The sequence below is a fragment of the Capsicum annuum genome, chromosome 3 (assembly GCF_002878395.1).
Source record: "Capsicum annuum cultivar UCD-10X-F1 chromosome 3, UCD10Xv1.1, whole genome shotgun sequence".
Lineage (NCBI taxonomy): Eukaryota > Viridiplantae > Streptophyta > Magnoliopsida > Solanales > Solanaceae > Capsicum > Capsicum annuum.
In genome coordinates this window covers 1,219,157-1,229,519 of record NC_061113.1, presented here as the reverse complement: position 1 = coordinate 1,229,519, position 10,363 = coordinate 1,219,157, and positions in this window count along the sequence as shown.

Here is a 10,363-nt window from a genome sequence, read left to right as displayed (position 1 = left end):
TAACAAGTAAGGAACGCGACATATCCAAGGCACCACTCTTTGATATGAACACGAGTAATCGACTCCCATAATTGGTACAAGAAGTTAATTACCTTCCTAAAATCTATTAGCATTTAAATCAACACATATAATAGAGCCAGCAGTATCCTTGTTCCTTCCGCGGAGCACCCTGATCAATATGGAACAACTAACAGAAATCTGGCATAATTTTAGGATAAAAAGAAGATGCTACACGAAGGGACAAGTGAAAAATCAAAAAAACAATATCATATTTTTATGTTGTGGGCTTTAATCGCGGCATCCAGGAATCATATTTCTGAAATTAGATGCACGTACACACTCAAAAACAACACATATGAGTTTGTTTCTAGTTACTTCGATAGTGATGAGGTCTACACGGTCGCATCCTTCATTCTCTTCGATGTCATTCTTAATTTTCAATGCTGAAGCCTCCAGAGTTTTGTTGTCGCACCTAATCAATTTAATCTGTTTCACTGTCAGAATATCAGCAAAGCTGAAAGGGATCTCCTCGAGCTCTGGACAAGCATTTATAAGAAGTGTTTCTGTTGAAGACATTGAAGAAGTAGTGAACTCAAACAGAAAACAAAGTAGACTTGGTTCCAGCTTTCAGTTATAACTGTTCTAATAGTTAGTTACAAAGTAGTTAACGGCTAGTTGAGTTAGTTAGGCATATCACAAGCTAGTATATATACATAACAATGTACATTGTTCTATTCATTCAATACAAGCAGTTACTCTTCTCTCTCATCTTCTTCTCTCAGTTCTCTGCTTTCCCTTCTTCTACAAACACTATCAAACTCTGTACTTCCTCCATTGTTGAATAAACAAGAAGCTTACTGCTATCTTATATAATTACATGGTGTCAAACCCATTACTCACTAGAATACTAGTAGAGCAAGGTCGATTCTAGTAGATTGAATCAAGATCAAGAAGTCTGCAATCAAGGATTGTAGAGCTACTGCAATGGATAATCAAACTGTTCATGTGAATATGGCTGAAACAAGCAGAGCTACTCCCAATTTATTGGATTACAATCATCCTCTCTTTCTCAGCCCTTCTGATATAAGTGGCATTGTAACACCCCGTAAAAGTCGTGCATGGATTAGCCTTTAATAGAGTGCTCTTAGACTTAAAAACTTGAAAATTTTTCTAAGTGTAATGAGGACTTAGAGTCATTTTAGCTGGCAATCTTCAGGATACAACTTTTCAACCTTCCCGACATCCGTTTTTAGATTTTCACGTTGCGTTATGATCGGACAAACTCATAGTACATCTCGGATAAGTTTCGGAATGCATAAGGCTGCGTTTGGATTTCAAAACAATTTCATCCAAATCCAACATCTGAGTAAGGAGTTATACCCGTTTTACTTCAGCCTGTCAGCTTGTCAACTGAGGGACAGTTTCAACTTTGTTTGTTTTCTTAGGGGAATTTTAGTCATTTCACCTCACCTAAATTTCGTCTATACCACCAAATTTAGCCCCCAATTCATCAAAATATAATCCTTTTCTCAAATTCTCTCAATAACACCCCTTAGGGGTTTCAAATAAAAATCTCAAATAACTCAAGATTCCACCGTGGGTTTTGGAAGATAATTGGAGATTTGGAATCCCCATATCGTAAGATTCAAGGATCATCCCTTAATTTCTTAAATAGAGGTACGCGGGGTTTTCCTAAAGTCTCATGGGCATAGAAATCATGTTCTAAGAAAGGTTTTCAGATTTAAATACATGTTTATGTTTTGGAAGCTTTATTGACATTGTTTTGGTATTTTGGCCTTCCTAAAATGATTTGAAAGTTATATATATGTATGTATGTGTTTTAAGCCTCAAAATATGAATTTGAGAGCATGTTTTATGACAAGTCCCTCTCTTGTGATGATTTTATTCACTTATGATACTCTATGAGATGGTTTGATTTCGTATTATAAAGCATGTCATGAATTGTCGTGAATAATGATTTTGAATTATGATTCTTCTTTCAAAGAGAGAGTTTTTTATGTCGATGAATGTTGAACATACATATAATGAAAAGGTGCATGTTTTTTACCAAAGTACATGACCACCATATGTTTGATGAAAGTTTTTGCATTGTTTTGACTTGAGTTTTGGAACATGAATTCTCTTATGCAAATTATATGTTTGGGTGGTCTGAAACTACACTTTTATGAAAGATCATGCTTAATTCATTATGGCTCAGAAATAGGACTTGTAAGTCTTGGTATGACGATACCAACTCAGACAAATGCCATAATAGACACAGACTAGTTCAGAAATCAGGTTTTATCAGACTTTCATGATTTAGAAATTTTAGAATGATACATGTTCAGAAAAAGTTAAAATTGGGCATAAAAAGATGTTAGGTGGTCCCCGAAGAAGGCGTGAGTTCAGGCAACTCATTGTCTAAAATCGTGATTTGCCTATTCGGGTATATTATTATACATTGGCTTAACTGCCATGTGGCGTATCAAACTCAGACACTTCAACCCTTGCGGCACATTTGGGTTGGGGGCTTCCCCGCCGAGTCAATTGCGGATTCATATAGCCTGTGGAATATCAGACTTATAGGGGAGTGCCACCTAACTCAGAAGTAATACAAAGATCAGAAATTATTTTGACAAGAATGTCTTATGATTTTCGAATGATGCCCATGTATTTTTAGAAACTATTTTATTCGTGATGTATTGATGAAAATTTCTCTCATCTATTATATATATGTTCAAATACTTTATTTTGGATTGCTTCACATGCCAGTACATTTGTGCTGACCCCCATCCATCCAGGTTTTGAGACACAGTCTAAATGTCCAGATAAACAGTAGGTATTTCAGATCGCAGAGAAGATTGTGCAGGGGTGAGCCTTCTATATTCCAGAAGGCCTGTTTACTTTCAGATATTTATCTTTAGTCATGTTTTGGTCTACTGGGGGCCTTGTCTCAGTTTTCAGACAGCTTTGTTTAGTTTATAGTAGAAATTTTCCAGACTGAGTCAGACATTATTATTATCAAGATATATTTTGCATTTTAGTTTTGAGTATTATGATCACATTTAGATTGACCATGTTTTCATATTAGATTTCTATTTTCGCATTATCTTTTTTATATGAATGTTGTACATTATTACTAGATAGACAGAGGGCGTCCCGGGCCTTCACGGTTCGGGAATGCTCGTCATGGACAGGGCCCCAGTTCGGGTCGTGACAAATTTGGTATCAAAGCATGGTTCATGATCCTAGGGTGTTTGCGAAATCACGTCGGGTAGAGCTTATTTATAGGTGTGTAGCGCGCCACACTTATAAGAAGGAGGCTACTAGGCGTTTAGGAATGTCTATCTTTCTTAATGTTCTATTTCATGCAATAGAGTCAAAATGTTCCTCTTTCATACTCTAATTTGTCCTATGGAGTCGCCCATACGAAAGTAAAAAGTCATCCCAAATTCTTTCCTTACTCTAATGTCCTCAGATATGCCTCATTATTGAGGTGATTCAAGTACAGAAGTTTAGAATCTAAATGGTATGGTCCTTTCTGATTAAACCATATAAGATTTAAAATTTGTGCAAGGACTTGAGAAGAGTCCGTTAGTGCTTCAATGTGTATTGATTCCAATGTAAACATTGATCCTGATGGAATTGTGCTTTTCAGCTTGAGGTATTAATTGCATTTAATCCCCTTCAAATTTATGTTACAAATGTCTTGCTTAAGGGGGGATGATGTGTAGTAGAATGTTGGAACTGTATTTCCACCCGAATAGTAGTATGCGTTAAAGTATTATTGTAATGACCTATTGGTAGTGATATTGGACCAAGAAGTTGGGGATGTGAAGTCATAAAGTTAGAAGTCAGAGTAATGGTGAGTTTTGTGTAAATGAATATTTTAGTTGAATAACTGATGTTCGAGAATGATTTACCCCCCTTATGGTGATGGACTAATGTGGTAGCTAGTAGTATGTGCGGATTGTATGGTAGTCTATGGGGTGTTTGACTCAGATTTTATTTATACAGAGTAAGATGTGTATCCTTAGATCATTGAATATTGTGTGTCAATTTTCTATCTCTTGTAATATGTAATCTTATTATCATGGTGTTTTTGAAAAATTAAAGTCTAGTGAAGCCGTGTTGGTCTCTTTTGATTCACTAGCATAGTTGCTTTGTTATTCATTTCATTTCTTGTTCAAAACACAAAAATCAAAGTCTAGTGAAGCCGTATGAGGCCTATTTCGATTCACTAGTAGCTTGCTGTCCAACTTGTTGTTCTTGTGTTGGTTTAATATATGTATAGCTGAATCTGTTTGCATAAGATTGAGTAAGTAAGTAGGAGGTGAGAGATCAGTATAAGTAGATAAGATTGTATGGGGTTATAATATCATATTAAGGTTGACCATGCCTATTATGTGACTTTACCCCCTTGACCTTCTTTTATTGGTAGTTGTAAACTAGTACTACTTGTGAGAAGGTATGTAGTAGATTTGTGAGGTATTTGGATAGAATGTTTAGATTTGACGGACTAGTATATTATGTTGCCTTCTTTATTGATAGTAGATGATTAATGCTAGACCATTGGCTTGAATTTAATGTAGAATGTGGATGCAGGAATAGTGGCATGAGATTGATGATGCATGTTTTGTGAGATTAAATTAGTAGGCTTGATGTGTTGAAATAGTACGTGCAAATGGATTATGATAAGGAAAGACGTAAGGTCATGATCGATTATTGTGGTTGTGAAGTTCTAGCATACTAGTGTTTCTTGATGTTTATTTCGTAGTGTCCAAGTGATAATTATGTGTAAGGTTGGATTGTAAATCATTTTTACCACTAGACATTAAGTTTGCACAGTTGATGGCCATTAAGGTAGTTTTGATGATTGCTTGAGTAATGATACCAGCTTTATAGAAGTGATCTAATAGGCTTGAACAGTGTACACAAGAGATTAAGTTTATTTAAATTTGTAATGAAGTATGATGTTGTATGTATGATGTAGAAGTATGCTAAGGTGATATGAGGTTGTGGAATTTCTCTAAGACTATTATATGTTGTGTGTGGCTAGTAGTACCATTGAGTTGCTAGATGGAGAAAGACTAGTAGATGTTATATGAGCTCTAAATAGCCAGGTTAAAGAGTTTTGATTGATAGTGTTAGGCTCTTTTATATGATCTTGATTCTCATAGTAACGAGATATAAGTTTGGAGTCGCGATATTGGTAGGCTATGATGAAAGTGGTATGGTTCATCAAAGGCTCGGTGATATCCATGTTAAGTGTTAGAAATCTAAGTTTGAGCTTTGAAGGTTGAACCGATAGAAATAAGTGTGCAAGCGTTATACTATGACTATTGGGGCTATCGAAATATAGAGTGTATCTCAGAAGGTAGTATTAGCAGTGGGCTTTCCACTTTCATGTGTGGTCTTTCGGGTTAAATTTCTATTTAATTATGTGTATTGTTGTATTCCATACCCCAGAGTGCGGTGAGTGTAATTCAGTTTAGAGTCTAGTAATAAGGGATCTCTTGAACTTAATATGATGGCTTAAATCCAAGGGGGAGATGATAGAACGAATAACCAAGTCAGGCTCTCAGATTCTAGTAGTAATGTCATGATGATATAGAACATCAGAAAGTGAGGGTGAGATTCAACCCATTCTTATCTCAGTATATTTCAGTGATCCCAATGCCTACTGAAGCTTTACGTTTTAGTTCCATGATCATAGTTCATGTTCATGTATATGATAGAGAATCACGTGCTCTTCCAGTTCTAAAATGAGGAGTTCCATCTCATTCAGTCGTCGGAATCACATTCCATATGTTATAAACTTCAAATTGAGGTCATGCAGATCATGACTCATATACTTATGGTGTGCTCAGTTCCCATAATTCATTCTATACTCTTTATGATTGACGAGATTTATCTTATAGTCATGTATGCCCCAATTCAGATTTTCTTTGATAAATCCCGGATGTTGATTTGCTATTCCTCAGGACTCAGTTGAGTGTCAAGTTTCATATAATATCCTTCCCTGCTTCAAGATCTTATGTTCTAATCTTTAGTAACTCCTTTTTATGTGATGATAATGGTGAGGAGTAAATATTTCTTGTTGATGAAAGATTATGGTATGCTTGTTTTAGATAAGGCCATAAGTGTGAAGTAAGGTTGGGGCCAAATAAGGTGTGTGTGTTTATATTCTTGGGGTAGCGTGTGGGAGCTATATCGATAGATGGTTAGTAGAATATGCAAAATGTGTCTTTATGAGTGTTTGTTTTGAAGTTCATATGTGGTTATATTGATAGGCTTAGGGTGTGATCTTTTAAGAGATATAGAAGGTTGAATCTTATGGTTTAGACTTGTATCGTGGAGTGGCATGTAGTATTTTGTGAGTTGGAGTTAGTCCTGATCATGGTGAAGAGGATTAAGCTATTTTAGACATTAGTAGAAAGATTTGTCAATGCTCATATGAGAATTTTAAGCTAGATTGAATGAGTATGGTATTTAATGAGAATAGTATAGTTAGGGATATTCGAGAAGTGTGCTAAGCTTAAAAGTAAGAAGTTGTGTTGCCAAAGGCCTTCCATCTTAATTTATGATTTATATGTCTATATTCCAGACTACAGAGTAGTGTCAATGTTGTGATTTTCTCAGTTGGATGTCTTGTGTAATCCAAACCCAAGATTCATGGCTCCCTATTACTGTATAAACTTCTTTAGAGAGAGTGTTGAAGAGATACTCCAGTTAAGTATGAAGGTCCTGCATAATTCAGTCTGTATAGTCAGTAAGTCAGTTTAATAGTCAGATTTGCATGACTTGTTTTCTCGTCTTTTCATTTGTTCATGCTACTAGAAATCTCAGACATGCTACTATTCCAAGATAGAGTATACCAGTAGTTGCGAGTATAGTCCAGTTCATGCATTATGCATTAGATTCAGATTCCAGAGGTTCAGTTATGATTCAATTCATATGTGCCCTGTGCATCGCCTCAGTTTTCTGAGCATCTTAGTGAATTGAGCATTCATAGAGGGACATAGGTCCCAAGGGGGAGATACCCCATTCAGTTGCATGCATAGATTCTTATTACAAGCTTCGCACCAGTTATCATTGCATATTCAGTCATACGTTTATACGTCAGTTCAGTCAGATATGCATGCATTAGAAATGCATGTCCAATAGAAAAAATTTAGCTTATCAGTGTATTCAGTTCTGCGTCCATGAGAACAATTCAGTAACAAATCCATGCATCAGATATGCATGTTCATTATGAGAACTCAGCTTATGATTAGCTTCAGTCATGTATTCCATGCATCTGATATGCATGTCCGATATAAGAATTCAGTATATCAATAGTTCTAGCCATATGGTCATGTTTCAGATTAGTGTATTCTTTATTAGAGGACATGTCGTGTCCGCGTTATTTCATACCTTTAAGGCTTCAACAAGTTCCTACCCATCATTTGAGGATGAATGATCCCAAGGGAGAGATAATGTAATACCCCGTAAAAGTCGTGCATGGATTAGACTTTAATAGAGTGCTCTTAGACTTAAAAACTTGAAAATTTTTCTAAGTGTAATGAGGACTTAGAGTCATTTTAGCTGGCAATCTTTGGGATACAACTTTTCAACCTTCCCGTTATCTATTTTTTGATTTTCAAGTTGCGTTATGATCGGGAAAGCTCATAGTACATCTCGGATAAGTTTCGGAATTTTTTGAAACGCATAAGGCTGCGTTTAGACTTCAAAACAGTAGCAAAATGCATAGCCTATTGCCCAGTTTTCAGCATTTCAGTGTCAAATTCAAACAATCATAACTCTCTGAATATAATGAACTGGGAAAGCTGGTACCTATCAAATGAAATATCTTTGAGTTTTATTTCCTATGCAACTAGTTTCATCCAAATCCAACATCTGCGTAAGGAGTTATACCCGTTTTACTTCAGCCTGTCAGCTTGTCAAATGAGGGATAGTGTCGACTTTGTTTGTTTTCTTAGGGGAATTTTAGTCATTTTACCTCACCCAAATTTTGTCTATAACACCAAATTTAGCCCCCAATTCATCAAATTTTCTCTCAAGAACACCCCTTAGGGTTTCAAATAAAAATCCAAAATAACTCAAGATTCAACCGCGGGTTTTGGAAGATAATTGGAGATTTGGAATCCCCACATCTTAGGCTTCAAGGATCATCCCTTAATTTCTTAAAGAGAGGTAAGCGGAGTTTTCCAAAAATCTCATGGGCATAGAAATCATGTTCTAAGAAAGGAGTTTTCGGATTTAAATACATGTTTAGGTTTTAGAAGCTTTATTGACATTGTTTTGGTCTTTTGGCCTTCTCCAAAATGATTTGAAAGTTATATATATATATGTATGTATGTATTTTAAGCCTCAAAATATGAATTTGAGAGCATGTTTTATGACAAGTCCATCTCTTGTGATAATTTTATTCCCTTACGATACTCTATGAGATGGTTTGATTTCGTATTGAAAAGCATGTCATGAATTGTCGTGAATAATGATTTTGAATTATGATTCTTCTTTCAAAGAGAGTGTTTTTTATGTCGATGAATGTTGAACATACATATAATGAAAAGGTGCATGTTTTTTACCAAAGTACATGACCACCATATGTTTGATGAAAGTTTTTGCATTGTTTTGACTTGAGTTTTGGAACATGAATTCTCTTATGCAAATTACATGTTTGGGTGGTCTGAAACTACACTTTTATGAAAGATCATGCTTAATTCATTATGGCTCAGAAATAGGACTTGTAAGTCTTGGTATGACGATACCAACTCAGACAAATGCCATAATAGACACAGACTAGTTCAGAAATCAGGTTTTATCAGACTTTCATGATTTAGAAATTTTAGAATGATACATGTTCAGAAAAAGTTAAAAATTGGGCATAAAAAGATGTTAGGTGGTCCCCGAAGAAGGCGTGACTTCAGGCAACTCATTGTCTAAAATCGTGATTTGCCTATTCGGGTATATTATTATACGCTGGCTTAAGTGCTGTATGGTGTATCAGACTCAGACACTTCAACCCTTGCGGCACACTTGGGTTGGGGGCTTCCCCGCCGAGTCAATGGCGGATTCCATATAGCCCGTGGAATATCAGACTTGTAGGGGAGTGCCACCTAACTCAGAAGTAATACAAAGATCAGAAATTGTTTTGACAAGAATGTCTTATGATTTTCGAATGATGCCCAAGTGTTTTCAGAAACAATTTTATTCATGATGTGTTGATGAAAATTGTTCTCATCTATTATATATATGTTCAAATACTTTATTTTGGATTGCTTCACGTGCCAGTACATTTGTGCTGACCCCCCTCCTTCGATGTTTTGAGACATAGTCTAGATGTCCAGATAAATTGTAGGTATTTCAGATCGCAGAGCGGATTGTGCAGGGGTGAGCCTTCTATATTCCAGAAGGCCTGTTTACTTTCAAATATTTATCTTTAGTCATGTGTTGGTCTACTAGGGTCCTTGTCTCAGTTTTTAGACAGTTTTGTTTAGTTCATAGTAGAGATTTTGCAGACTAAGTCAGACATTATTATTATCCAGATATATTTTGAATTTTAGTTTTGAGTATTATGATCACATTCAGACTGACCATATTTCCGTATTAGATTTCTATTTCAGCATTATCTTTTTTATATGAATGCTATGCATGATTACCCGATAGACAGAGGGCGTCTCGGACCTTCATGGTTCGGGAATGCTAGTCACGACTAGGGCCCCGGTTTGGGTCATGACAGGCATACAAATTATCTCTTTTCAATTGATAGGAATTGAGAATTTTTCAGTCTGGTTTAGATCCATGCGTATAGCCTTACTAGAGAGAAATAAGTTGGGCATGGTAGGTGGAACATGCTCTAAAGATAAGTTCTCAAATGAGTTAAGTAGTCACTGGGAAATAGTCAATGAAATTGAACTTTCTTGGATCATGAATTCAGTTTCTAAAGAGTTATTTGGTGGAATCATGTATGCATCTGTAGCCAGTGTAGTTTGGAATGAGCTATCTGAAAGGTTTAACAAAGTTGATGGGGCAAGAACCTTTAATCTGCTCAAAGATATAGCCACATTGTCGCAAGGAATTACATCAGTGTCTGTGTATTTCTCGAAACTAAAAGATTTGTGGGAAGAATTTAAGGCTCTTGTGCCTGCACCTGGGTGTGAATGTGAGAAATCAAAAAAATATGTACTACATCTATAGAAACTGAAACTGTTTCAGTTTCTTATGGGTCTGAATGAGACCTACACACAAGCAAGAAGTCAAATCTTGCTTATGACCCCTCTCCCAAATATGAACCAAGCTTATGCAATGATCATAAGTGATGAAAGTCAAAAATCTGTTGCAAGTCAAGTTGGAA